The 23,324-nt window shown below is 41.1% G+C and overlaps 1 protein-coding gene across 21 annotated transcripts in view; it reads right to left on the minus strand.

The window, feature by feature from the left end:
* The window catches only part of ZBTB20 (zinc finger and BTB domain containing 20), a 475,279-nt gene that overhangs the window by 79,750 nt on the left and 372,205 nt on the right, over positions 1-23,324 (minus strand). Inside the window, exon 1 of one of the 21 annotated variants that reach the window (XM_030234815.2) lies at positions 2,479-2,620. The exons of the other annotated variants lie outside the window; for them this stretch is intronic. The gene's annotated coding sequence lies outside the window, so the exon portion shown is untranslated. Of the gene's footprint in view, positions 1-2,478; positions 2,621-23,324 lie in introns of those variants that run through there. 21 annotated transcript variants of the gene reach the window in all.

Here is a 23,324-nt window from a genome sequence, read left to right on the forward strand (position 1 = left end):
CTTTCTTAATAAAAACTAACCAGACTTTTACTTAGCTAGGGATTTTATCAAGTTTTAAGAGGAAAACATTAATATCTTCCAAGCATGAAACCCTCATTATACTCACACTCAATAATAAGCATCAACAGAGATATTTCACAGGTGAAGGAGGACAGGAGAAAAATGCTACAATATTTGAAGATGCAAGAATTCTTCATACTGAACTGTGTGAAATCCAGAGACAACCTTGCTAATTGCACCTAATTATTTTGCAAGCATTTCACAGGCCATGCTGATGCCATCTTCTCATCTGCCCCTGAGACAGGAAACCACCAGCTGGTTTTAGAGATGGCTGGAGTAATTTGAAGCCAGGGGCTAAGTGACCTGTTCCAGGCTGCACCATGAGTGGGCAGCGGGTGAGGAACGATTCCGTTCTGCAGTGTCCCAGCCTCCAGAACAAAGAGAGCTGCTGCTCTGGAGAGGGCTGGAAGAGAAACAACTAGAGAAAACGAACAGTACACTTACCGTAATAAAGTTTTACCCTATTCTTTGTTCCTTTGTTGGTAGGGAAAAAAAAAAAAAAAGCAAAAGCTATGTGTGTCAGAAGAGCTTTCTCTTGCCTAATTAGGCCTCCCTTTCGTTATGCCCTGAACATTGGAGTTTTAATCCTGAGCACAGAGAGGCCTTGGGCAGAAAATTTGGCCAGTCTTTTTCACAAAGTTTGAATGTGTTCAGACCTTTCAAAACTGTACCAACCCCTCTCTAACCTTCAGATTAAGTAGTGCATTTTCAATGCCATAATGAGCTAAACCCGCTGGCCTCCTGTGAGATGGGAAAGTACCCGCTGCTTGAGAAACCCTAATCCAAGGTGAATTATTGCTACTTTTTTGTTACATTCTTAACATACTCTGATATTTTACCATTTGTTTTGACCTTATTGACTACTGCAGACTAAATTTGTTTCTTTTTCCTGTTTTTAGTAGCTTTATGATACTTATTTTTTCTCATTACTTTCCGTGTGAATTCTCAAGACCTTGTCTCTTTTGTTCCCATCTCTTTCCCTCTTTATAACTGGATCTTTGACTTTAGCCACATTTTTCTTTCATTTCTGCCTTATATATTCAAGTACAAAAAGAAACCCACTCTGCATACTGTTTTTCTTCTTCATTTACCCACTTTTTCTGCCACAAGTACCTCCTCATCTCTCACTTCAAATTCCATTACCCACGTCCCCATTCCCTCTAACTCTATTCTGGGTGTCAAAAATTTACCACCTGTTAGCCAGACCAGCAAAGTTTATTAATCCAAGCATGGGGAGAAGATTTCTGACAGTAGAGGGCTCCTTAATACATCAGACAAAGGCATAGCTGAAGTTAAGTCAAATTCAGACTCAAAACAAGTAGAACAGACTTTACAATCTTCAGAATAATTGTCTTAAATATGTGGTCATTCCTGATGACCACATGTCCTGATTAGTTAAGGATTTAAACTTAAGGATTATCTGTTTCTCTGAAAGATATGTTCCAGCTCAGCAGAATAAAAGTGCTTCCAGAAATTCAGTAAGCTTTATATTGTAAAAGTAACTAGTTAAGATTATTGGAAGTGCCCTTCCCTCTTGACCATCTTCAGAGATGAAAAGGCATCAGTGTCCAGTTTGTCTAGGATTCTTCCTTGCTGTGTCCCTGTTTTTCCACCTGCTAGCAGCCATTGGATAGTTTGGGACAATTCTTTCCCTCTTCATCTACAAGGCTATTTCTCCCTGTTTTCAGGGGTTACCCCTTCACAAGCCTGAGCACCAGAGCTCTTTTAAAAGTGGTGACTGTGAGGATCTGAATGGACGTATCCCCTAGCACCCACTTGTACACTAAGAGAAAAAGAAACTTCTACTTTTCAAAAGCCTTTTCTCATTTTACAACTGCAGTCCCCACCCCAGCTCCTGCTCAGGGCTTTTCCAGACTGCCTCCAGTACACCTGCCTAGTTCTCCTTGGCTCACTGAGGTCCCCAGGAGCATCACTAAGAGCCCAAGATTAATATGTTTTTCCAACTACATGTTCAAAGGACCGTAGCAGAGCTGTTAGGCCCAAGATACATAAAGTTATCAAGCAACCAATTTACTTTAAATTACCATTTGGATATTTATGTTCTTAATCATATCTATGAGAATATACAGTCATGTCTTAACTGAAGTACAACTGACAGACATGGAACCAATCAGCATCAAATACATGGATTTTTCAAGGTCTGTTTAAATTCAGTCTAAACTGTGGGTTTATGGCATTGCAAAAATTTACTGAAAAAACATGAGTTAATATTTGTCCAGTTCTTTCACATGAGAAGCGCTGTTACTGTTGTCAAAAAGTCTACTGTGGGCTTAAGTAGCTGTGAGAATGCAAAACAGTTTAAAATTTGAATAGCTTTCGTAACTAATAGCAAGTAGGCAATATAACAGATGGCGACTCACATGAAAGATAAACCACATCTTAATAACAATAACTTACATTCAGAGGGGTAGTGTTTCCTAGTGCTCAGAGCATGAGACTGAGAACAAGGATTCCCAAGTTATTCTTCTGGCTCTGCCATTGATTTGCTGTGTGCATTTAGAAAAGACACTTAAGCATTTCTGTGCCTCAGTTTCCTCATCTGCAAAACAGAGATAGTTCTTACAAACATCACCAGACCATTTTGGGAAAGAGACCCAAGCTGTCAGATTTTATAACAAGCATTTTAGACAAATGAAGGTATGGAAGAGAGGTGTTGACTGTTGTCATTGTTGAGTCAGTCATTGATCAAATTGCAAAGTGATTACTTTGAGCTGTGCTAATACAGCCATCCCAAGAGTGGGAGGTGGCAGCTGCTTAACTGTGCTCCATACCCTTATGGTGTGCTTGAGGTCTGGAACTGAACATTGCTCTGCACAACCGACACTTCAGAGGGAATCCAAGGAGGCCAAATACAATTGCCTTGACTGAAATTTAGCCAGGACATTATGCAATCTTTAGCAGCAATCTGAATTTCTATTTTTATATCTCTGATAAAAAGGAGCACCTTAGGCTCTCCAGGTTTCTGTCATCATTAGCTGGCAGATTACTTACTTTTGATCAGAAACAAGATTGCTCCTCACTCACTGACTTTGCTTGGTGCAGTTTCTACAGAGTTTCACAAAGGTTCTCCAAAGCGAGCACCAGAAAAGTCGTATGGTGTCTGACATGAGCATAACACAAAATGAATAGCCTGAAAATCAATGTTCCCCTTAACTTTCTTCTATATATATTCTTTTGATGTAATTGTTGTTGTTGTTGGTTTTTTTGTTGTTTATGAGGGACGGAAGTTTTAACTGTATGAGTAGAAGAGACTGTTTAGAGAGGGTCCATTTTTGCCATGCTTCTCATGCTTGCTGAGAATTTAATGAAAATAGAAGTTAAAAAATTGGATCAGGATGTTAAAAATTATTACAGAGCGGAAGATTCCTTGTAGGGTACATCCTGGTGCTTCAGCAGTGTGCAGGCAATGGCACAAACTAAAGCCTGAAACCAGCTTGGTGGCTTCTCTCATTAGCAGGGATGTCTGCCTCAGATCCGCCCTGCTTAGCACTCTCAAGCTGTACAAGGTTATTGTGGCATTGATAATTTTCTGTGCCTTCTGAAAATTGTGGGGATATATTTCAAAGAAAACAAAAAAAGATTATCTATCCATCTATCATCTATCTATCTATCTATCTATCTATCTATCTATCTATCTATCTATCTATCTATCTATCTATCTATCACAGTTGAGCTCACTGAAGAAGACTGGCATCTTCATTTCAAAGAACTTTCACTGGTATTTCCTGATTCTCCAGCCAAAGAAACTATTACTAAATCCTTTTCTCTGGGAGCACGGAACAAAAATTATTTCTCATGCTGGCTTGATGGGATATGTAGTTGAGATTAACAGGTCAAACAGTTTTAGGAGTCCTATTCAGAGGACTGCCTAAAGAATATTCCCTGTAACTAACTTAACTGCTCTCCAGATGGTCAAAACTGAAAAGGCCATCTGAGCAAAAATCAAGTTTTGGAAAGTGCCCTGAGAAATTTTAGCCAGAGGATGTGGATTCTGCTTGTGCTGGCTTCAGTGGAAACAGACTCACTCTAAATATTAATTTTTTTTTTTTGTTTATTTTATACCCTTAATTTCTTACAAAGAAATGTCTGGAAATTCCATGTAGTTATTTTCAAAAGTGATGAGCTCAAATCACAAAATCTGGATTTGGATGCCTAGCAGTGCCAGAAGTTCAGGAGAGTTTGGACCAAGAAGGCTGGCTCAGGCAAGCGTTGAGTGTTTTCCCAGAATTTTTTGAAGGCCAAGACAAGAGTTTCAAAGAGGAGAGAGGCATGTGCAACATGGCAGAGTTACAAAAAAACATCGCTTGGAATTTCCTGGGTTTTGTGAGATTAAAATTGTGAGTCTAATTAGTTTAAGGAAATTAGCTCTTTATAATTTTCATTTTGTATTGAAGAAGTAAGAAAAATTAAAAATAGAAAGAGAATGGAAAAATTAATGGGTTTCAGTAATTAGTTAATAGAAAATGCTCCTGTCTTAGTGTGGCTGCCCAACACATTAAAAAAGAAAAAAAGAGAAAAAAAGTAACCATGACTTTCTTCATAGTTTCCAAAACAGCATAAGCTTCACCTCTGAGCTTGGAACAACTACTTGACATTTCAACTCAGCTCATTTTTTAGCGGTAAGGCACTGAAATTGGTGTTTAGGTTGAAATACCATCTCACCATAACATTAATACAGACATAGAGCTAATACATATATCCTAGCAAAAATAAACCAGAATTTGTTGCTCCTGCTGGCCACATCACATTTACATGACTTGCGTGCACTAATGAAATGTTAAATGGAAGGGAAACCTCTTCTGAGAGCAGACCTTTTCACCAAGTGCTGAACTGGGGATCTCTGACATCTGAAAGCAGCAGGACAACTTATTACACTGTAGGAAAACACATTTCTCTTGACAGTGGTGATCCAGTCTGAGGCCTCACAAGCCACACACTGGTGCACTAAAGAGACGTGTTAGACAAGCTGTTTTGTCCCTTGGCTATCACCCTCCTGAGCACTGAACAGATCTGGATTGAGCTGGCTTAGAAAAAAAGTCAGATGAAAGCAGTGAAGTTAAGCCAAGTCAAAACACAACTTTGGTGCAATTCCACCAAGTCCAAATTATGCTAACAAAACTTCAGCAGCGGTGAGCCTGTCCTCCTCTGCCCAGCCCAGAGCACCACCTTCAGACATTAGCTGCAGCACTTGGCTTTCAGCTCTCTGCGCCTCTTTGCTCTATTTATTTTGTGAGGTAGCTAAATATGTCTTTTGTAATTATTTAAGCTTGTAACAACTTTGAAATGAAAGAATCCACTCTGAAGAGATGATGTTAAAGAAGTCTGAAGAGCGTGGGTTTTTTTTTTCCCTATAAATAAAGATGCTGAGCAACAATCCATTGAAATGGCCAAAAACTTGAAAGAAGCCTTTTAATTCCCACTTACATTGCTCTCAAACTTCAGCCTTATCGTGGAGCTGTTTACTGATTGTCAAGTCAACTAAATTCATGGGCGGCTACCAGAATGAGCTGACAAATAAATACAATACCCACAGCAAGGGCTGCTCAGAGCACCGGAGCATGCCTAGAGTACCAGGGAACATCATGTACCATGCACGCAGAGCACACAATTCTTAAACATTCATAATACTTACTTCAAGACCAAATTTCTTCCAACAAAGTCTGTAATTGCTTCCTCAGGAGCATGAACATGCCTAAGCATGAAACATTACAGTGAAGCTGGTTTTAAGTTGGTCAAGTAAGAGAGAAAAGGAAAGAAGCCTGAAAATGTTGCCTCTGGTCAAAGAGTCTCTTACTCCTCACTGGGTCAACTAGCAAAAACTAAATAAAAAGAAATGGTGTGCTGTTGAGAGGGAAGCAGACACTGGTATTTATCTGGAGGAACTGGACGCATACACAAGTAAAGTTTCAGACTGCAGGAGTCATCTCAACTCAGCTCTAGCACCTCCACTAAAGCGAGTGCACCCTGCAGGCTCCAGAGGGATGCTGTGCTGTGCAAGCACACACTGAGGTTTCTGGTTTCCAACACTGATTCAAGGGGACCACTCTAAATCCTGATCTTCTAGCTCTGTTTTTCATTACCTTTCCTCAGGAAAACCTGCACTGACTTCAGTGGGAAGGTGTCTTAGATGAGAAGTAAGAAACATCACCAACTAGCTGGGCAACCTCAATTTACACACATACAGTACAAGTGAAACGGAATTGTTTCTGGATTCTTAACAAAAAACCCTCTGGTCTGTATTTGCCTCACTTACAAGATTGCTTTTGTACACTGGCCTAAGTATACACTGGAGAGGAAAAGTTAAAACTTACAGTTCTTCAGCTGTGTTAATAGGAATATCAGCCCAAAATGCATATAAATCACACCCCAAAATCTGCCCATACTTTTCCCCGCAGCGTGGCGATCGGCCCGCACACAGTCACTGCTGAACAGCACAACTTAGTAGGACTGGCTGGCCAAAGCACCTACCTCTGACAGAAAGTATCAGTAACTCCCTTGTGTCTCTACAGTGCAAACAGGATTTTGGCTTTGCTGATCTTACCAAATTCGGACAAATAAAACACCAAGTTCCATAAAAATACAGCAATAATTACAGAGGGAGCAACGTTGTGAAAAAAGCTCATTTACTGATTTGCTTGACAAAGTATATTATGATTCAGGCTGCAAAAAACTGAAGCAAATAAAAAAAACCCCAAACACTTTAAATTCCTCCGATAAAACTTAAATGTCCTTCCTTCAAAACCTTTCATTTTGGAACATTTTACGGATTTTCACTCCCCCCCAGCTTTATAAATCAATTCTTAACAATTCTCAACAGAAATCCTTAGTTTCACAAAGAGAAATTAAAACATTGCATAGGAAAGTATCAAAACAAAACATTACCTCTCTTTTGGAAAGACAGACCTTTTTCCTTGCAACGATTTAGTAAATTTGATTTCAATTCAGTGTTTCTGTTGACATGACTTATCATTTTCAGACAAAAAAGTTTTGCAGTGGTGTTTGTCTAAATAATGAAGTACTAAAGACAGCACAAACAGGGAAAAATATCATCTCCCTTAACTAAAAGCGACTCGCTATCAGAAATGCTGCTGCCACAAGGCTACTTTGCTACACACCTTCAATTGTTAGCTGCTGTCTGGCTCCCCCCATCCTATTATTAGGCACAAGAGTTCTGATGCAGGAAACTTTTATGGGCGGCGTACACAAAGCGTGTCTAAATTCCAACTTGCACTTCATCCTCTTTTCCTCCAGCACAACGTTTCATTTTCTCATAGCCCTAACTTCCCCCATTTGCTCACCTAAATGCAGAAAACCCCAGTACAGGGATCGCTGCCTGACCGCTTTTCAAACTCTGTGTGGAGAAGGTGCCCAAATGAAATAAATAAATAAACAGAGGGAAGTTTATGAAAGTGAAAGGAACGGCACGGAGTGGCAGCAGGCAGCTCTGTACTCCTCCTTAGACTGACACAGGTGTATCCCAACTTCACCCATGCAGGCAGGAGACACAGGGAGACACGTACGGGTACATACGGACACACCAAGAAGTGCCAGAAAGGGCACAGGAAGAAGCAAAAGAGAGAAGTTAAGCCGAAAGGTGTTATTTATTTTTACAACTCGACAATGAACTTCAATTTTGGCAGAGGATTGAAAACAGCTCTGGGAAATTACTAAGTTTTTTTTTTTTCTTCTCTATAAAGCTTCAGCACAAAAAGAGAGATTATAAAGGGGATACGCTCACACGGGCACACATAAAATAGGGGGGAACTAAGGAGAAGGAAATGAAAGGAAAAGAAAACAAACAGCCTCCTAACAGGCCCATACTGCTAACGGGAGTCCAAATAAAGAGTCATATGATATCTGATAGTGCAGGACACGTCGCCAGGAGCTGGAGCGGATTGCCTGCAGGAAGAAAGAGCCAGTGTGTTACTGCTCAAAGAGCTTTTCTTTCCCCATTTTCTAAAATATTTTTCCCCCTCTCTCTCTTTTCTCCTGTACTGTGAATGTGTTACTCTCAGGTCAGGTCCACAGAGTCCCCAAAAGACAGCTATCATCCTTCTCCCTACTTCTGGATACAGTGACAGCCACTGGAAGACGCCTTCTAGTTGAGACTGGGGGGGCTAAATCTAGGTTTCAGCTGTGTTCTGACCTCTCTCATATATTACCATCTCCAGGGTTGCAGATACAAAATTATCACAAAAAATTGTTAGATTAAAAAAAAAAAAAATAAAGAAGGGATGGAGAGGTCGGGTGGGGGGAGAAGAAAAAATATTCATGCAGAAAAAACCCGAGACTGCTTATCCTATGGAAAACTTCAAAGGCCAAGTCCCATTTCTGCTCTCTTTTGCTTACTTTTCCTGTGATTTTTTTTTCTTTTTTAGAGAGAGCAAGAGAGGAAAGTCAAAGAAAATATTCAGACCATGAAAAACATCAGGGGTTGGGAAAACTGTCTGGAGGAATGAGGAAAGGAAGGATTTTAAGTAAAAGGAAGGCATTTGGAATTTCCCAAAAGTTTTTCTTTTTGTTATGGTAGTCCATCCCTCTCAGTCAAACATTCCACATTAAACTGGGAAGCCCGCTAAGAACTTTGAGCTTGGCACAACTATTGCTGCTGCCCATGGAAAGGCAGAACACCTGGGTTACCGGCAGCAAAGGAACCTGTACTCGGAGTGGGGACTTCAGTCTGCGATGAGTCCCCAACTTCTGCTGGGAGAGCTGTGCCCACGGCAGCTTTGGAGAGGGAAGAGTCCCAGCTAATGAAGCCGTGAGGGTGCAAGCCCTAAGTCTAGATACTGGTATGAAAACAAAACTGTGTTTTAACTGGTGGTTTCACTTGTCATGGACAGTTTCCCCGTTCCCCAGTTTCTGCACGGGATGGGCTGTATCCTGCAGAATGTTTCGGCACTGTAGGGTGCTGGGATTTCTAAAGTGGTGCAAGCAGAGCCCAAGGGTGGATTTTTTTCTCATCCTCATCATATGGGGAGATGTAAATGGACTAATTCCCTATGTACACTTACACAATGCATAGGTGTTGCTTAAAAGTAGTGTTACAACATATATGCAGTGCCTAGGAAGCTGTAACAGACAACACTTCATGCTGCAGGCTTTCTTTTCTGAAGAAAGCCTGCAGCATGAAAATAAAAATCAAGGTATTGTAGTAGTAGTAGTAGTAGTAGTGCAGCCAGAAAGAGCATCGTAACTCTCTAATAATTTCATCTAGTTTTGTGCTTTGTGTGCTGAGGATTTTTAGGGGGCATATAACATGCAGTTTCCTCTGCTGTTTTCTGTACCTCTGCTATATGATGCTGCTCTTAGATTGTCAATTTGTCAAAGCCAGGAAAATACAAATCAATATAGGAAGGAAGGCAGAATTTGGAAGGCACTTCCTTAAGCTACTGAATTTGCAACAGTATATATTCTCAAACATTCTAACCACTGCACAGGAGATGCTACAGAGAAGATCCTGTGTGCTATACACTATATGCAACAAAATTCAAATAAAACATCTCCTTAAACATGATGCACTATTCCCTTGTAAATGACATGTGCCTTTTTCACATACAAATAGACAAAGAGTGTATCTCTAAGAAACACATTCAGAAGAACAAAAAATCTACAGTGCAAGTCTATCCTGAAACCCTCAATCTGGGGATCGACGGAAGAACTAAACTCAGAAGGTGAAATGGAGCCATTTAAAAGAAGGTCCCACCTAACAAGAGGAACAAGGAAACAAACAAATAAACAACAACAAAAAAATCCCTGAGCTCCTACTAATCATTTGAGCTGCCAATGAGAGGTGACTTTTAGACAGATGGTCAGGGGAAAGCTGGGTCCGTGGACACAGACGTTAGTGCCCCATCTGTATTTTAGGATCCTAGCTTCAACAAGCCATTACCAACTTTTTTTCTAAGTGACAGAAAGTGAAAGATTTCTGTTCCCACTAATTTGCTTCTTTTTTACCGAAACCACCCCACTTCCCTCTTTTTTTTCTCCCAGTAAAAATTTGTTGCTTGATTTTTTAAGTAAACAGAAACGGTTTGCAGTATAACTTTTATGCCAAAAAAAAAAAAAAAAAAAAAAAAAGATGCTAGGTAAGTTGGCAAAACAGCAATTGGAATTTAAAGAGAGAGTTTAAAAAGGGGAGAAAAGAACGACATACCAAACTCACTTCTTCTTGTACCCCTTCCATTCCTGTTCTTATTATTTCCAAATTATAATTTGGAGGTAAGGGAACTGCATTTCCTTTCAATCTATTTTGTTGCTGCCACACATTCTGTGCTTTGCTTCTCTCTCATTCTTTTTAGGAGGGGGAAAAAAAATCCCTAATAAAAATAGAAAAACATATCTCAGGCGTTAAGCTCGCTCTCCCCCTTCCTTTGTAAAGAACTCTTTGTTCTCTAGTGAAAATGCTGAAAAAAATCCCCGGGCTCCCTGAAACAAGTGCAAAACACTTAGAGGCTTTTGGGCTGGCGAGGAGCCAGAAACCCTCCCGCTGTCTGGTTAGGAAGAGAGGAAAGAGAGAGAGAGGAGAGAGAGGGAAAAAATTGGAGCTTCCTTTAATAGACATAGGAAGCAGGTCTTTTTTTTTTTTTTCCCTTTTTTTTCCTTTTTTTCAAAACTGGCGGTCAAGCGTTAAGTAACTCCCTGTCTAAATCCACCTGCTGGAAATGAACTTGGGTAACCCCCCCAGGGGTGCACAAAGAGGAGACACAGTAACACACTCCCGGCTCTTCTCCCCCCCGCCCCCTCCCCGCTGCCCTGCTTCCATTCTCCCTGCTCCCAGCACACAAATGCCCACAGCTCGCACTCCCCCTGCCACCACCAACCAACGTACCAAAATAAACGCTCGCTCCATCTACTTAAAGAGCAGAGACGGCTGAGGGGGTGGGGGAAAAGAAGGGAAGAAAAAACCAAAACAAACAACCAAAAAAAAAAGGTTGGGGGGGGTAAAGCGCTTTTTTCCATCTCGGTTGCGACAGTGATAAGGGGTAGGGAACATCTCATACCTGGTGTGAATGCTAATCAGCCAGGAGTTCTCCTTTTTTCCCAAGACAGGGAACTGTTTCCTTCCAAATTTATTAGAACCTCCTCCACTGCCTCTTTGAAAAACCTTCTTTGTCACCCTCTTCCCAAGTCCTGATACTTCTTTAAAAAAAAAAAAAAATGGCTTCGGAGCTCCTTCTATTCTTGATATTGATTCTCTCTCTCTCTCTCTCTCTCTCTCTCTCTCTCTCTCTCTCTCTCTTTCTCCCTCTCTCTTTCTCTCCCCCCCCACCCCTCCTCCTTTCTCCTGTCTCTGTCTCTTCTGAGTGGTCTATTGATAAGTCCCTAGAGGCACTGGGTCAGCCTGCCCGTAGGAAACCAGACACAATGCACAAATCTCCGAGTGCCATTCTGCCATCAGCAAGCAGACCACGTTTAGGAGAGAGGAAAAAAAAAAAAAAAAACCACACACACACAGTAGAGCAAAAGACAGAGAGAGAGAGAGGGAGAGAGAGAGGGAGAGTGTGAGAAAAAGACTGATTGGAACAGGAGGGAGGGAGGGAGGGAGGGAGGGAGCGAGAGAGCGAGGGAGAGAGAGCGACACTGCCAGTCAGGTTAATCATCCCTACTTTAATTAGCTGTTCGGCTTAGACATAAAACAATTGAATTTGAATGATCTGTCAGTAGGCTCGGCTGAACCAAAGGGGAAATGCGAATATTACAAAAAAGACTGTTGGTGTATTCAGATAAGCTCGCAGGGAAAATCCTCAAAGGATAACTATTAAAACTTACCACCAAACAAAAAGTAAGATTCAAATGGCATTATACAGAGGCCATCTCCAAAAAGCTGGGAGATCCCTTCCCTCTCTTTTTTACACATCACTGCAGCTTTTGACGAAATAAACACCTGCACCTTCCCACAGTCAAAGACTACCTGTCCTGCGAGATGGGGAAGGGAGTGCAGGTTTGCCTGTTACCTTGGCTTGCTTAAAGCAAGACCATGCTGCCCTTTGGTCACATTTTCCTGATGGATCGCCGGAATGTTATGACTCTGGAACTGCAGAAGCTTGGGAGCACATCCTTGCCATGCATGTCTGCACAAACACAGACAAATCGAGCACCGACAGGGTACAGACGGAGATGTTGTGAAAAGGCAGTGCTGGGTATTGGGGTAAGACATGTCTCAGGCACCAAGGAGGTGGAGATATTACCCCCCCTAATACACGGCAAAGTAATCTATTTCTTCTACCCTGGGCTGCAAAATGAAGTACTGTTCAAATGGATGGTTCCTGGTGATACCCAGTGCAGTGATGGCACTGTGTAGCAGGCAAGGCAGAGATTTATGACACTTATGCAAAGTCTGCTTCTTAGAAGTGTGGGCCAGTCGGCCTCTCCCTCTGAGAAGGAAGGCAGCAGGTAACACCCTGCTCTGGGAGGGAGCTGTCAGCATGTTCAGCCCTTGGACATCACACCCCAGCCCTGCCAGAACTCTCCCTTGTCAGATGCAAGGGACCTGCTTTGGGTTTCAGGAATGTCCCCTAATCAGGGGCTCAGATGTCCCCTCCTGAGCAAACAGCACCAAGGGCGGTGTTTGAATTTATTGCGCAAGGCAGGTATATTCTCTGTGTTCCAAATACATTTTCTGTGTTTCGTACAGGGCTGCAGCCACAACAGCAAATCCATAATTCCTGATCAGCTCTGTGAACATCTGCTGTATATAAACTTTTAAATGGGCATGACTAACCTGCCAGTGCCACTCAAAAGCATGGGAACAAAGTAGAGAAAGGACTCGCAATGCAGCTGACTGCTGGCCTTCAGAGGGAGTGCTGGGATTCTCCCCTCACTCTGTATTTTAGGTACAAATGCTTAAGGAAGGAAGAAACAAAAGATCAATGTCTCTATATATATTTTTTTTTTTTGGCATAGGTCTCCAGGCAAATCTGGCACCAGCTTTTATGTGTTTTGCTTTTAATGGAGAGCTGATGGGAGATGTCACTATTATTCTTTCCTTCTATCAACTTCTGCTATGGGAAAAGGTGGGTTCCTGCCCTTTTTCACCTTTTTAAATGTTACATGCTGGCTGGCTGTGTCCCATCTGCCTACCAGCCCCATTGGGGCCCATTGACTCAGGACAGTTTACAGAAGACCTAAGCAGGCAATAGGAGAGGGACGCATTGCAGAAACAATTGGGACATTGGGCTTAATGAGGTTATGTAGGAGTTCTCTCCTCAGCCCCCCAAAATATGCATTTTTCATGAATGTTATGGAAGGTAGATGTCCCAAAGAACAGAAAAGGAGATTTCAGAGAAATACAGCACCATCAAAAGCTTTAACTCCTTTTCAGATGAGATTTTGTAGAGCACAGTGACACAGACAAGTTTCTTTCCTGGGTCAGTACCAAAGTAATAATCCAAAAGAGTGCAAAACAGCTCTGAGCTACATTTCTAATAAAATATGCAGAGGACCTGACCACCTTATGCAGGGATTCACTGAAGAAACAGTGTGCTGTCATGTAATTACAAGCTATGGTAATGGTACACGGGGCCCTCCCAGAGGTTGCACAGACAATATTAGCTGTGGCATTTCCTAACTTTTAAGTGTTTGACTTAGTAACATTAGCATTACAATAATGCATTTTCAGTATAATTTCTCAGCGTTTTCTTTAAAAGTCAACTTAGAAGCTGTTCCACGCTGCTGCCGAGGCTAGGGTGGGTTGGCACCTGTGGAGCTGTAATACAGGACTCCACCACTTCAGAAGGCAGCGCCAGCAGCAGCTCGACTAAAACGGCACTGATGAGGGGATCACCACTGGAAGACTGTGAGGACACTTGATTCAGTGATTTGACAGTGTCTTCCTGACAAAGAAAATTCTGAGAAACAGGAGCCCTAAGCTGACCTTCAAGGAGGAGGGCAAAATACACTGCCATGGGAAGAGACTCTTTGGACCATGGCTCCCCAAACCCGCACATCTTCTGTTGCTGTTGGATTTGCTTCCATTCAGTTGACTCCATGGACTGCTGCTCCTCTTGCTTTGCAGCTTACTTCCTCTCATGTTATTTCTCCCTCCTTGACTACTCCTTGTCACAGTCTCTTCCTTATTCCATTGCCCTAAAAGAGGCATTTCCTCAAATAACTCTTCCCCTCTGCTCTACCCCAGGCATGAGTATACCCTGAGCACAGAGGAAAGCATACTGCTTAGCATGGTAAATTAGGCCACGTGGTGTTTCAGGCTGCCTTAACTAGACCACTCCTTGCAAGACTGTTTAAAACTAACTCGGGTATCATAATTTGCAATCCACAGTGTAGACATATCAAAATGTCCTTGTTCTCATTTCCACTGCTTGCTGCCATAGCAACCCCTGGTCAAAAGGAAATTTCCATTGATATCAGAAGGAGCAGCATTTCACCCAGGTGAGTTTTTACTATGTGGCACATATTTCATTAGCATGTGTTCCTGATATGGAGATCCTCAAATCTCCTATAGTGCCTAATGTAGAAAACACTACTGTTAACTCCTGCTCTTAGATGGTCCCCTTCTACTGGAAGCTACAGAAGTAAAGGACCTCCTGCTATCTATATGCATATCATACAAGAGCTGATTTGTAGTCTAAATAAATGCAAAAGGCCAGAAGGAGCTCCAGAAAATGTCCATCACCTTCCCTTCCTGAGATTATTATCACAGATTTAACTTAGATACATGATGACGATTTCTAGCTTTGCATGGTACCCTCTTGCTTGCTCTTCCTTCATATAAATTATTCCATGTATCAGGGAGATTTAGCCAAAGGATCAATAATTGAAAGCTTTGTCTGATCAGCTGAAAAAGGTTTGCTGTTTGCTATGGAAAAGGCAATCAGAGCTTCAACAATTTTTCAGACTCATATGTACGACAACCTCTTCGTGTGGTGCTACAGAATTGGAAGAGATCTTTATGAGAACTGTACATGGATTTGCCATTGGCAAATGCAGGATTTATGAAAGGAAAAGCCACCAGAACTGCTCCTCACCTTCTGACTTTTACATCTATCACTTAACACCAGCCAAAAGCAGGACAGGGAAATAGCAGAGTACTCACTCCTTTAATGTATATAAAGTATTCTACAATGCAACTTGTAGCACTCAGTACAGCTGACAAGAGCTGACATTAATGGCAAATCAACAGATCTGGGTGGCATGGAGAGGAACTTGGTTCCTTTGCAAAGGAGCTCTTGTCTATTAAGGAGCTCTGTCTATTTGAAAAACTGGAATTTAACTATGTAATCTCGGGATGAGTTGTATAAATACATTCCTCTAGATTTATTGGCTTGTCTTCATAAACAGCTGTGAGTCTGTGCTTTTTGTTCAGAGATGTAAACCAACACAGCATGTTGGAGAGGATGAATACACGGTTATTATTCAGTATGTAAGAAATTAGAGAAAGAGACTGGGAAGTCCACTTGCTACAGAAATCAACTCCTTGCTTATCTTTTGGGAAAGCATCCTTCCTAACTTGCACCTCTGAGCTCAGTAGGAACCTCTGCATGCTAAAGGGAGAAAGGTACCACGCCTTGCATCTGGGTCATTTCTGTCACATATGCCATTTGATTTTCTGGGGCAAAACAAACAAGCTTGTTCCTTCCTGCACTGATTACCAGAATCAGCCCTCCCCACCCCTCACTTCTCCCTACCCTCCTCCCGCCCCAACCATATGGAATGTCCAGGATTGGTTCCTAAAGCTTTTACCTACAATGTGCAGTTCTCAGTTCCCAAGGCAATTCCTTTCAGAGATTTGTGAAGGGAAACATCAGAGGGTCCCATTTTTTCTCTCTCTCAGATAATCCAAATATAATGACCTAATTTGTGGAAGAACCTCTCTTTTAAAAAAGGAGAAAATACTGCAAACTGGTCTATGAGATACATGCTGCTTCTTTTGTTTTAGTGCACTACCACTGCAGTAAGATGTGCTGAAAAGCGAGCCATACCCTCCTGGGCACCAGTGCAGTCCTCTTGCCTTCACTGGAAAAGCAACAGTGCAACCTAGGGGAACTCCATAAAACATCTGGTTGAGAAGACATGAGAAGAGCAGGACTCTGCTTTTCTCCCTCCTCAGCTGCATTGGGTCAAAAAGTAACATTTCGAAAGTGTGATTTTACAAAAAATTAAGGAAATCTGATCACTGCTTAAAAAGCAGATCAATGAGGATGTGATTTTTGCAGGTAACATGTTTTCTGTACGTTTATAAGGAAGTTTATTGTGAAGGCTCACAAAGATTTTTAAAGACTTGAAAACATTAACTCTCTACCCTCTATCATGATCCATGCTATTGTTACAAATTGCATCTCTGCTCCAAAATTAAAATTATTTAAACAGCATCTTGGGTTATATTCGGCCTATTCTGTTCTATTATATTTTATTCTATGATTTTTGAAAGAAGCATAAGTATCTCAGGATGTCAGGAGGTTTAATTTTCCCTCATACCTTCATAGGTAGACAATTATAGTTCTGATTTAAAGAACTTTAAAGCGGACATCTGCCCCACTTCTGTTCTAAACGCTGACGGGAAACATGCTACATATCCCTCTTGCTAACTTTGGTGCTGTCACATAGTCACAAATCTTATTTCCTGCATTTGGAGGTGACAGGTATTGTGCCTCTGCTTCCAGCCTTTCTTATCTAAAGATGCCTTGTTTCAGAAGGCTTTTCCATGGGCTCAACAGTGAGGAAAAATTGTAATTATTTTCATATTCCTCATTCTAGACAAAACCTTTGTAAGAACAACAACATTGCTTGCAATGCGGGGAGCTGTACAGCCGCAGCATGCCAAAAACATGAGATTGCCACCAAAATAACCCCACTGAGACCTTTTGTTTTCTCTGTCCAACCATTAGTTTTGTCTCAGGGACAGCTGCAGAAGGGTCTCTATCTGCACATACCACTTCATCTCTTAGACTTGGATATAAATAGAGTGGGAAGACAAAAACCCAGAGGAGGGTGTAGAGTTTTGACTCTTTTCTGCAGCAGATATAACCGTCCATCACATTCTTCAGCTGGGTGAAGCCATAAGGGAAGAGGACACAGATAGGGCTGATTTCCATTGCCAGTCTCGCCACAGATAGAGCTGCAGCTTGCACAGTGACTGGAACATGACTGGCTCAGGAAATGAAGAGTAGCACATCACTCATTTTTCCTGCCTGTTTGCTCCTAATTATCTTGCAATACATCTCACTGGTAGTTTTATCATACAGAAAGACAGAAGGTCTTTCTTCTGGTTACAGCATATAATGAATACTTTTAAAATGGCTTGCTATTCATTCCTGGGAAAACCTCAGTCTCTTTCTCCCTTCCTCAAGCTCACTGACTCTTCTTCTGGGGTTATTGTTTTGTTTTTGAGGTTTTTTTGGGGGGAGGTAGGATGTCAATTCTCTGATAATGTATCCTGATTAAAGAAAAAGAAGGGCCAGGAGAAGTGGCTTTCCCTTTATTTTGATGAGACTGTGGCCACACTGAAAGAAGTGTCAACAATCTCAATAATTTAATTTTGTCTAATACAACACCTCTTACAGGCTTGAGCTATGCAGGTCTTGTGTACCCCTTAGTACAAATCAACAGAACCTCTTTTATACTTGTCTTCCAATATTTTTCTCCAACCTCAGAGAAACAGAGAATTGCTAGAGGGCAATGAACTCTCATTTTGCCAATGACATTTCTGCAATCCATCTCCCTCAGTTGGGAGACCCTTTCACAGATCCGGAACCTCACTAGCATAAGGAAGAATTAGTATAATTAAGAATTAGACTCAGGGTCTCTAAAATGGGAATCATAACAATGACTAACGTCACAAGAGTGTTTTCAGAATTAACTCATGTAAGTAAAGCACTTACAAGATAAAAATGTAGGAGCTGCCACATCAGATTAGACCACTGCTCCATCTAGTAGAACATCCCACATCCCATGTGCAACAAACAGCAGCAATTAATGCAGGGTAGCAGAATTGAGGTCCCCCCTCTGTGCAGCAAAAGGGTTCAGTCTAAGAATAGTCAATGGTAGTCCTCGGTAACTGCATTATTTTATTACTTAGGTGAGATATTTAAGCCCCTACAACTTATTGTCACTAAAAAATAGTTGTCTTGCAATGAAAGGAAGGAACCAGACTCATCAAGAGTCGGGTACAGTGGCTGCACATCTGCACATCTGTACATTCATTTCTGTGCAGGACAGTTTATGAACAAGAATTCCTGCTTATCAGTGTGAGAGCCTAAAATTATTCTAAAAAATCTCACGTTTCAGAAAGAGTTATTGAAAAAATGGACAGTAGTATATAAGCACTTCTAAAATTGGTATAGAGAAAGATGTGTACATGAATGCATAGATGAACAAGCTGGTTAAAAAAGCAACCTCATCCTCACTGGCTCTACTTTGAGCAGGGGTTGGACCCAGATGACTTAGGAAGGTTCTTTTTGATTTTTATTATTCCAGGATTCTGTGAATCCACAATTTTCCATGGCAGAGCTCTGTCATTGAACACGAAAAAAATTGTGATAAACATAATTTTCAAGGCAAATATCAGGGAAGTTTCTTGGGTTGAGGATAGAAACTCTAGCTCAAAGTTAAGAGGCTCCCATGCTCTTTTACCCACTGGCGAGGTCCTGGTCTTAGTCTTTTAAAAGCTAGTTTCTTCATGAAAAAGTTTCATAAGGCTTCATTCTCATACTCCAAAACTGCCAATATTTTCACTGTCTTCTGGCCAGCTCACCTACATAACTCTGCATTCTGCAAGTATCTCCAGACCTTATATCACTGCCAACATCTGTTGGGTCACGGGCAATGACAATCTTTCTGTGATATTTCACTATCTTAGATGGTTTGACAACTTTATTTTAATTCTTACAGATTTTTCACTTTATGAAACAGCCTTATCTGAAAAGTAAATGGATGGGTTCAGATGAGTTTGTCCTGATCCAAGAGCAAGATTTTAAAATTTTGTTTTATTTTTTATTAATCATGCAGTGTTTAATAGAAAAAATCTATACAATGCAAAGCCCTTCTGAAAGACAGAGCCACAATATGTTTCTGTGCATGATTCTATTCTATTCTATTCTATTCTATTCTATTCTATTCTATTCTATTCTATTCTATTCTATTCTATTCTATTCTATTCTATGCTATGCTATGCTATGCTATGCTATGCTATGCTATGCTATGCTATGCTATGCTATATTCTGCTTCTGGACAGTGTAATGAAAAAGCAAACAAATTAGAAGATAATCTGTGAAAAAACAAAATCCCTCATAACTGACCGAACCATAAATGAGTCTTACATTATTGGGACTGGATAAAGTATCATCAGTGCCAGATTATTACATAAGAATATGTTAGTAATGTAGCAGCATCTAGTCTTTTAAGATGTGAAAGAGCGTTATCTAACCTCTCTGCAAAGTTCACGAAGAGGAGCCATATGTCCAAATAATAATTTTCTTGCTGGTGTTTAACATGTCAGTTTTTTCAAGGGGCCTATTTCAAGTTAAAAAAAAAAAAAAAGGCGTGAAATGCATTTTGATTTTTTTTTTTCCTTTGGCAAAAGCAGCTCATTTTCAAGCTTGCAAGAAAACAAGAAAAACAAAATCAAATGTCAAGTAGATTTGCTCTTTGTTGTAATTAATACACAAGCATTTGCTTGTAGATGGTCCTGAGCCTGAAAACAAGTGTTGCCAGTTGTGATGCTATTAAAAGTAGTTCTCAGGGCTTTAAAGGGACAAATGTACAAGGAGTGAAAATCCCAACTCCAACCAGTGGCCCTAGGCCAGTGCCCATCAGCTGAGGGCGTGACCCCAAAAGAAGGGCAGCACGAAGCTTTGTGACCGAGGATGCGCCACAGGGCTTGCAGCACTGGACTCTACGTGCGATGAGACAGCAAAGAAAGGTAGGGCAGACATCTTCAGAGCAGGAGGAGGGGAATGGCTACCTGAAAATAGGGAAATTCCAAAGCCCCATGCTGCAGACTATATGCATGCTCAGTTTCTGGTGAGATTTCTCTTTGAGTCAGAGAAATGTAGTGGATAAAAAGGCCCTTTCTAGCCAGGGGGATTTCCTGAGGCCATCACAGACCAGCTCCACACGCTGTTAAGAGGCTCGTTTTCATAAGAGTTCTTGTTGCATTTGTATCGCTGGCTCCAGGCCCCTAGAGCTTCAAGTGCCACATCACAGTGCTACAAGCCCAGTGCTGAATGCTTGGCACACGACCAGGCATCTTCCCTTCCCTCTCTCTGTTCCCTCAAGTCAGCAGGTGGGGCTCCAGGGCTCCATCTTGTTTTGATTTGCGTGTGGAATCTTTTTCTTGAGAAGAAAAAAGCAAAGACAAAATTTCCCATGAAATATTTGCTATTCTCCTTTCCCCCATGTTTTTCTGTGGAGGGGTTTGGAGATAGAGAGAAAAAAAAAACCAACATTTTTTTTCTTCCTCAACAAAGAAGCTTGGTATTTTTCCTGAAACGGGATGCTGGAAACACTTGATCACTGAGGGCTACTGGCCTGAGATCTGCTCATCTTCACATCAGGATGAATCAGTAGCAATTCCAGTGAGGTCACCAGGAGTGCTCTGGCAGGCAGCTCCCCTTGCCAGATGCAGGGTCAGCTCTGCTGAGCCAAACTCTTCCACAGGACCAGACAGGGCCCACGCCCCGTGCCAGGTCACAGAATGTGTGTAAATGGATGCAGGGCAAAGAAAACATAAACCTCCACCAACTTTCCCTGTAAAATAATCATAAAAATGCTGGAACTCGAGTGCTGGAGGGAGGAATTGGACAAAACCAGCACCACCAAAAAATCCTACCAATGAAAGCGTGTGATACTGGCCAGGATAAGAGAGAACCAGGGCAACATCTACTATTTTGTTACTTGCTTTCCCACACACTGATGCCCAATGTGTAATTCTCTCCTATCATTTAGGTCACTGCTGGATTTAGCCCTATGGGTTTGAACAATTAATTATTTTCAGTGATAGAACTATTCAATTTTCAAAACTGGTTTGAACAGTAGATTAGTTCTAGATTAAATAATTTAACTACAGATCAGTAGTAGGTGTTTATTCTACATTAAGTTGGCAAATCATTGAGCAGATATTACTTTTTAAGGTTTTAATATACTGAATAATTTATAATACTACATTGTAAGCTGGCTGAATAACCATCACCTTGGAACACAACAGCCAACACCTCCAAATTTAATCTCTTCTTCAAAAAGCCTTGTTCTGTCTTTTAAATGGTCAGGTACATGGAGAAAGAAAGGAATGTAACTACAAAGACTAAGAAAAGAAAGCTGCTTAACGCTGAGCATAACCTCTCAGGTTGCTTGACCTTAAAACAAATGCAGTGCCTTGGTTTCTCCATCTCTATGTAACAGTGGTACCTAATTATTGATTGCTATAAACACCATGCAGTTATTTATAAGATGCTTTTCAGCAAACAACTTAAAGCAGATATTTCAAATGACTTCTCAGAAAATCTCATGAAATGACCCTTAAATTCAAAGAACTATGCGCTCAGGCATTCTGTTAAATACAGATTCATTCTGTGTCTCAGTTTCCCCTACAGATAAGTGCTGAATTTATGACCTCCCTACTTCACAGAAGTCCAGAGAAAGTTAAGTCATTAACAATCACTTAGTAACTGCAAATCCTTGGGCAGAAAGTCTTGGAGAATGCCTTAACATTAGTTACTATGGATAATTGAGGCAGAAGAGGCCCAGAGCTCTCACCATAGGAAGTTTTGGGGTTCATCATATCAGAACCAAAAAGATCTGAAGTCAGTTTTGCACAGAGCAGCAGCATCTGGGAGCCATGAGGATGAGTTTTGCTCCACTTTCAGGGGAGAGAGAAGGACTTCAGGCTGCTCCCTTCCATTCAATTTCTCACTCATAGTGAGAAGGGCAGGCTGCTTCTGCTCTGCTGTAAACAGGGGCACCACACAGATACCTCCTTTGCAAAAGGAAATGCAGGAGTGAGAAGAAGTAGATGGAGAAGGGACGAAGGAAAGGCAGATTTTCAGTTTTCATCATAATTTCAGAAATGGCAAAATTACTTTCCAGAAAAGGAGAATACTGGAGATACATAAACTAAATGGGCTGCTCAAATGCCATATTTAAGTTCAACCAATCTTATTATTAAGGGCCAGGAATGATCAGAACTTTGCAATCAGCCAGCTGCACTAAATATGCCTTTACCCTCCTGCAGTGCTTAGGTGGGGACAAGCCAAAGTCAGGGCATTGGAGGTTAAGTTCTGAAAGAGAGCAGAGAAGCTTGTCCTCCCCCTTATTATTATTATGAGGTCTGAAAGGCTGCAGACAGAGCACTCATCCTTGGAGAAGCCACAGTGTACATTATGGAAATAAAATGGAAACCCAGTTAAAGGTTAGCACATCTTTTTCCATCCAGTTGCCATTGATATGAATGAAGCCCATTCTTGCACTGGCAAAGGGAAAGAAGAGTTAATGTCACCCTCCCTTCTCTAAGTTCTCAGATTTGATGACTAACAGGCTACCACATTTCACTATGAAAAAGGCCTGGTTTTTACTTAAAAGACCTGAAAGTATACAGAGAAAGCAATTTTCACGGTCAGATGGTTGTTTTGACATTTAAGAAATACTAAAACAGAATTTGGCTTTTAAATTTGTAAACCAAAACTACTTCCTGACCTGAGAGACAATCTGCCAAATTTCTAGCTGACACTGGGCTCTTCAGATTAAACCAAAATTGTCAGATATACTGTGTTGTCCAGTTGCACACCTCTGATTTTAAAACTAAATTTTGATCAGCCTTAAAAGAACACAGTTTCTGAGACCCTTTATAGCAGTAACACTCAGCCCTTGTCACAGTAACTTAAGAGGTTTTCTTTAATAACTGCTTCAGTAGAGTTTTTTGCTTACTATTGGAGAATTCAACTGCATAATATACACTAATAAAAAAAATAAGGGAAATAGAAGCATTTCAGCACACAGAAACTAAAAACCTCCTTTTATTTTACACCAAGCCTTTGATCCTCCCACCAATCCTGTTGCAATACAAACCAATTTCATTTAATGTTACATCTGACCAGCTAGACTTCTGTGAGATTTCAAAACTTTGCTAAATCCCTGGGCAAACTGTAAATGGGCTGAGGGGAAGGTTCACAAATTCACTAATAGCACATACATACAGGTGGACTGTGCAAACAAAGGTAGCACAACAAAGGTAGCAAACAAAGGTAGCTGTGCCAGCTCAACAAAACTTTGTGCACATATATAGTATCAAA

This window comes from Serinus canaria, chromosome 1 (genome assembly GCF_022539315.1).
Source record: "Serinus canaria isolate serCan28SL12 chromosome 1, serCan2020, whole genome shotgun sequence".
Lineage (NCBI taxonomy): Eukaryota > Metazoa > Chordata > Aves > Passeriformes > Fringillidae > Serinus > Serinus canaria.